The following is a 7,729-nucleotide window of genomic DNA, read 5'->3' as shown; positions in this document are numbered from 1 at the left end:
TAATTACATGGTTTTCATTAAAAGTTGTATTTTTGGTACAGCACTCATATAATGTGGAAAGAAATATTTTTCATACCCGTACATGGCCTCCAGAATTGTTTCAAAACCGCTGTGTTCATGATAATTTAATGTTCAAATGTTGTAGATTAATTTCAAAGGTATAGCTAAATGTTTGCGTGGATATTATTTATTTTTTATGATATATATCAAATTGACATACAATGTTGACCACTTCATGGTTAATGTTAAGGTTGGTTCAAGGTCAAAATACAAAAATTACCCCGAACTTAATATTTCTTCTGTATTTCTCTTCTTTTGGAAGATTTCTTTATTATCTGTATACCCTTTCTTTTATAAGTTTACTTTTGATAAAGAATAGTCATGTTTTGTGAAAATCACCAGTACATTATGTCCAAGATAAATCGCTGTGTCTATGATAGTTTAATGTCTTATTGACATATTTCATTTTAAAGTTATAGCTAAAAGTTTAAATCTTGTTGTACAATATACTTTGATTATCTGTTGATTTTGTTAAATATCAACAGACATTTAGGAAAAAGTATTTAGGATGGTCGTCTGCTAATACTGTAAAGAACTTTGGTCAAGTAGTATACCATCTGATATCATACAAAAATAGAGGTGTTAAAAACAGACATTAGAACATCACGTTAAAACATGAGAACTGAAAAATGCAACAAATTGCTTGTCTATTTTGTGCATAGACAAGTAATCAATGCAAACATTAACAGACTCCATACTACATCACTAATTTTCAGAAATTTCTTTGCTGCAATCATAATGTCATCATCCAACTTAATGGCAAGGGTGAGTTCTCAAATGGGAATGGACTGAAACTGCACACATTTTCCATTGTGGTGATCTTTCATTCATTGTACTGGGTTCATAACTCTACTTTACACTGTTATACAATTATGCCCCTTATTTGACTTATTTGACTTAGCCATATTTGGTTTAATTTTGTATGAAAGCTGGTAGCTCAGTATCCACTAATGAGAATGGATTAAAACTTCACACACTTGTCCACTATGGTGAGCTGACGTGCATGCTACAGCTTCCATAACTTTGCATTGTTATTTTGCAAACGTTTGCCCCGTTTTAAACTATTATATTAATTCAATTGACAGGGCTGTTGAATTGTTGAACGCTGCTGTCCTCCGGCAGCTCTTGTTTCCAAACCAAAGAAAGAGGTGCTGAAGAAACATATTCAAAACCTTTTCAACCATTATGATTGCTTTTTGTGTCGAAATCTTTTCCAGACAAAACATGCCTTGCTGTAAGTTTGGCAAATACATCAGTCAAACACGAGGTCCTTCAGACCAGCATCACCATAAATATGCCCAGTCTCATTTAACAAAGCCATCGTGTGTAAAGCATGCCACCTTCTATTGGTATAACAACTTTTTGTTTTCCGATACTATTAGTAGGTGTGCATCTTTCGGCAAACACTTATAACGGCCAAACAATCCTTCTTCCTGTGATATCTCGATTCAACGGCCACTAAATTACCTTTTGAACTAGGTAATCTAAATTACAGTTTAGTGTCATTCTTTAATTTTGATATTTCTAGAAGCTGTAAATAAGATAAGATCATTTTGAAGCAACCAAGCAAAACAATAGCAGACTCGGTTTGATTAAGAGGTAGTAGAAATTGAAACACCCCTCATGCTCCTTAGCAACGGCTTAAGCGGAACTTTATTACCCATGAATATTGAGTGGTCTCTTTAATCCCGAAGGACCAGAAAAAATAACAACACTGAAACCAAGAACGTGGAGACTTTTACGGCTGTGACACTGCACATAAAATTGCTGTTTCGATAGTTAATAAAATCTGAAAGAAGATCCATTAGAAGCATAGAATGCAACTAGGCAAAATGATAGCAGACTCGGTTTGACTGAGCCTTTTTATAAGAGGAAGTGCAAAGTGCAACACCCCTCATGCCACCCCCCGCCCCCGCCCCCCCCCCCCTCAAACCCAGCACTGGCTTAAGCATCGTCAACTTTGGAACATTTTGATTTATGCTTAACACTACATCTTTCACCACAGATAAAGTAGTTTTTTTCTTTCAGTCAAAAAACTGTCATAAGTCTGCTGAGATCTGGTATTTTTTTGTTGTCTGGTATATAGAATCTATCTTCAGATGATGCAGCTTCTTCTTTTGTTTGTTATAGAATGGATGAACAAATTTAGAGCAGCATGATGTAAATTGCATAGTTTTACCCCATTGGAATGAATCGCTTTTCATTTACAACACTATTTTGAGCTATCTTGTCATTTCGAGTTTTGCAAACAGCTAACAAAGAATCAAAACTATTTTGGATCTATTTCTGTTCATTTTCGTGTTTAGAACAGAAACAACATCCAACAGAATTGAAATCCATCCGCACTTGCTTCGATGGTGTTCCTACAGACAATTTTTTGCCTAAATTCTATTACCACCTACCTTCTTCACAAAATGCATGCTATCATGATGAGTTTTTATAGTTTACATCCTGACATTTAAATTTTGCTTCCACATAAACTTCAATTGTACTTATGCTAAAATCACCTCTTTCATTTGGTACTATAGCTGATTACATTATGATATTTACATGTCCGATTAAAACAGTTTTATACGCTAAGAAATATATCTAAGTAACACTTATTGAGAAAAATGATATAATTTATGCCATCTGTGAAAAACATGTTCCTTTCCTTCACTTTAAAAAGACGGTTGGATGGGAATGAGTGACCGACATTGTAGGTTGTAGGTTATTACTACTGTTTGCAGATCAAATTGCCCCATCTCCTTTTTTCATCGATATAATTTTACCATTTACGTCACAAAAGCGGCGATGCTGAAAGCTTTTTTGGACCTCGTCGATACAGGTAACTTCGCCCTTTCAGTATTTTTTTCCGATACGAGTAAGATTAAGTTATGCAACAAGTCAGGAAAATACACTAAATAAACTTGTTTACGTTGGCCACGTGACCGAGAATTTTACAAGATATAAGGTTGATTTAAACAATGTTGAAAGTGGTGTTTAATCGAAATGAGAAAGATATACTAATCGTCATTTAAATTCTAAATGAATCCTGCCACAAAATATTATATTAAGCATGCATACACACTAAATTTAGGTCGGAATCCTCAAATACATTATATAGGCAACGTCCTGCCTAAATTTCAGTGCCCTTTGCTGCAGATATTTCTTTTGAATTATGTATTTCGTGTTTAGCTGTTAAAATATAAAATTCGACTGGCTCGTGTTCCAGTTCCTCCAGTCGCTTTTTTAAATCACTGTAACCTTTCATTGACTGAAGGCCATAAGTTCGATTCCCCGAACCGACCATGCCTCTTTAGTTGAAGAATTCGGTAATTTCTTACTCAATATCCGAGTCTAAATCTTAAAAATCTTCCCTGTAAATAACTGAAATAGTGTTTAAAGGTCGGGCATTAAACCCTTCAAAATAAATAGTAGATAAATTCACATATAAATTCATATAAAGGATCAGACTTAAGACTCCCCTCCACCACCCCCGAAAGAAAGAAAACAAAGAAAACGAAAATAAAATAAAATACAGAAACAAACAACAGTAGACTAGGCCAAAACTAAACAACTATAATGGAGTTAGATTTGCAATACATATAGTTAGATAATGGAAGATTTTATGATGTAATTCAGAAGTTTGAATAACAAATTAATCAGAAGTTTATGGATATGAAAATTTCAAATGTTGTGTAGCTTGAAGGTTCAATGATACCTTTCGATAGTACCTAATATTAACCTTGTGAGCCGCACACAAGGAAATGTCTATACACGCAAACTACTGTATTTTTTCATTTTCTCTTGTCGATAATAATGGTCAAAACAAACAAAAAACGCTGTTCCTATTTGGACGTAGTTGAAATATGAGTACATATTTGTATTTTCCTTTTCAAACAACGTATCCATTATATTCACCTTATTGTACCTTCTCGTGACTTTTCCAAACCGATACTGGGCCTATTTTTGGACACGATTACAGTAACTTTGGGCCCTCGTGTGTGTGCGTGTATGCGTGTGTGTGTGTGTGTGTGTGTGAGTTTGTAAACGCTGCCAACTGGGTAATTTCGTATGAATACACACCAACGTACTGGGGATACGCCTCGAACCGGGGAATTCCCCACTTCATTTTAACACTACCACGTTATTTTTGACCTTCAAATTAGTCATACCTCGAAATTTGAGCTGATTCTGAGCGATAGAAATTTATTCCCCGGTACGCCGGTTCTGGTCATACACATATCTCACACACAATCAGAATTTTACAACGATGTGTATCTTTCGCCATTTACTGCAGTTTCCCAGTTTACCTGTATACAACTCGTGGTACATACACACACAGGTTTAAATTATTTTCACTAATTTAACATAATGCTTTCGTCATTATAAGCTTATGAGTGAAAAGATTATGTTGATTAATTCATCAATTACCAATTAAATATATTTTACGTTCACAAGACAGTATTATATATTAATGTTACCGCATATCTTTTCCGGCTTATTGTGTTATGCGCTTTTATTTCTAAGTTAATGACTTGATTTGACAATACTTATGTTAAACTGAGAATATTATAATACACAGGAACACTACTCAAAATATACATTCTATATATATTCATCGCATTTAACAAACTTTCAACTTCAGGCGCGGTGCTGACTTTTGAATTATCGTGCTGCATTGAAAAAATAAATGTAGTATTACCTCTAAAGATGTTCATATATTCAGCTCATAATGCAATTACCTATGTTAATTCAACAGTAATTAATACAGCAAAGCCAGAGAATTTTAATACAGTTTCGTTATTTGTAAAAAAAAGAACAACAACATTTGTACATTAACTTATTGATATTATTTACTACACATCAAAGAAATGCATATGAGGATCTGACTCCAGTACGTTTAAAATACTGATTAAGAACACGTGAAAATAATAAAACCTATATCATACAGTAGCTAACTTATGCAATTATCTTAACACAGGATTTTCATGCTATTTTCGCGCTGATTTTGTTCAGCAATCGCAATTTGTTGAAATCTATGATGTAAAAATGTCCCAAAAGTAAAAAACATACTAATACCTCTCAAAAACCTGTGCTGCATTTGAAACAGCATTTGTTATGTCATTTACCTCCTACGATGTTTATACATGTATAAGCAGCTGTCAACTTGTTACGCAATTATCTACGTATGTTGAAGAGTAGTGAATACTACAAAGCCGAAATAGTTTAATACAGTTTTATTTTATTATATATTTGTCAAATTTAGAGACCACATTAATCATAACATTAGTGCATTATCTGATTGATTTTATCTACTACACATCAAAGAAAATGACACAAGGATCTGACTCCAATACATTCTTAAAACTGTTTAAACACTTGGAAATTCTAAAGCCTAGATCATAGCTAACTCGTGCATTTACCTTAACACGGGAATTTCATGCTATTTTTGCGCGATTTGTGTTAAGTGATCGCCAAGTCTAGAAATTCATGATAGAAAAATGTTTCAACAAAGCATAGGCTATAAAGTGTGTTGTACATGTCCGAACTAATTGTAGTTTACGACGGTTTAAATAAAAAGATAATGCTGCGGCTGCATGGGTTTAGGATCATTTGGCAAAAAAATATAGAAACCGAGATTGATATGAGACATCAATTAAACACATGGGAATCACAGCAAAACAATTCTCATGCAAAAAAAAAATAAAATAAAAATAAAATAAAATTTGATGTTCACATAACGAACAGATATATCCTACACAAAATTGTCCCCGGATTCTGCAACCTGAAGCACACTATTTTAAAACTTAAATCATGAATGTGCTATATTTTGATAAGCGTCTTATCTTTATAAACTGTCGCTTTTAGCATTATAAAAGTTATTAAGTTATTACACAAAAGTTTAAAGTTTGAAAGCTCAAAGTCTCAGTGCGTTACTGACATACCAAGGGTAATTTTTACAATGCATATGCTCATTAACCAAAATGAGTTTTTTCTGTCACTGACATTCCTATCACTCTACAATAATTATGAGTATGATATAAAATTATATCTGCACATGATATTTTCTTCAACTTTAGGTCCGTAGAAGTTCAATTTGATCAAAACAACGTTTTAAGAAATTTTGTTTGTTGGACGGGTTGGGAACGACCTCACTCACCTGCTTATCAGTTTTGTTCATTCAGTGATATATCACACCGTGGTTTTTTTTGCGGTAGCATTTTATGTGGTATTTTGGGTAAATAAAGAACGAAAATTATTGATGATTGATCTGACAGTGCTGATGAAACAGAAACAATCACAGTATTCTACAGATGAGTTCCCGTGGTATTAGAATATACAATATGTAACGCATCGTATGAATTCACAATTTATTATACATGTACTAATCGTTTGATTGAAACTTAAAAGCAGAGAATTTTTATTGCGATTGAAGGATTTTATTGAATATAAAGCTTTTAAATACATAACGATATTATTCGTTGTTACATATGTGGTTATTTCATACTTCACTCATGTAACTGACCGACACAAAATAAGACATTTCCCTATTCGGTGACACATTAACGCAGTAATTATTATGGGTGCAAGTATATTTATCTTTAGTTTTGACAGTGGCATACGTACGATTTATTGGTATTAATAGCATTGAGGGAAACACAAATATATATTAATCATAAAAATACTTACGATATAAACGTTTTGATTAAAACAACAATATCATGAATTTAAAATATTTATGACTGATTTCATTTTAATCTTCCTTGATCAGAAGGAATTTTACACGAGCATTCCGTTTCTGCATGTACTTTGTTTTGAAAGAGTATTGATAAACTTTGCGGTAAATTCAGCTGTTGCTTCAGTTTTCATTCTCCTACCTTTGTAATGTTTTACTTTATATACATTTTCGTGATTGAAACTCCAGATAGTTTTGTTTGCAATTAAATCATGTTCAGTTTCTAAAGGAAAAATCGTCACAAAATTGGGAAAAAGACTTTCCGAGTGTGGGATTCGAACACACGACCTTCACAAATTTTGAAAGATTAACGTTTTACGGAAGCCTGGTTTTCTAAAAAAAAAAGATAAAAACAAAACCTTTATATGGTAAAATAGTTTGGAAACAAAATAACTATGACTGGAAATGCTATAAACTTTGTTTAAGTCTTTTTTTAATATTGATTGCTATTTTCCCGGGCAAGAAATAACGATTTTCATGCAAAAGTCAAGGACTGCGAGTCATTGCGGAGTTTGAATTAAGATTCCCCGATTTTTATTTCCTGTTTCTTGCATATCAAACCTAACATTTTACTTTGCATTTAAATAAGCGCAAAATGCTTTTTTCTAAGAAAATCAAGTTTTCGTTAACCTGTTATCGGAGAATACTTATTCTTGCAAACCAGACGGGAATTTCCGGTATCTTTACCGGTGCTGGAATATAAGATTCTTTCACTGGTTGTAGGTGCAGATGGGAATTTCGGCCTCGAGGGTAACTGTTTAGGCGGTAACGAGGTTCCTACCGAGTTACCGCCTAAACAGTTACCCGAGAGCCGGATATTCCCATCTGCACCTATAACCAGTGACAGAATCTTTTTCTTGCATACCGATATCAAGATATAATAATAAAACTAAAATCAGTCGAACGGCTTTCTTTTTAGAACTATTTCTTATAGCAGCGTATTTAAAC

This window comes from Mercenaria mercenaria, unplaced genomic scaffold (genome assembly GCF_021730395.1).
Source record: "Mercenaria mercenaria strain notata unplaced genomic scaffold, MADL_Memer_1 contig_5099, whole genome shotgun sequence".
NCBI classification, from domain to species: Eukaryota; Metazoa; Mollusca; class Bivalvia; order Venerida; family Veneridae; genus Mercenaria; species Mercenaria mercenaria.
Note: the sequence above shows the minus strand (reverse complement) of the source record.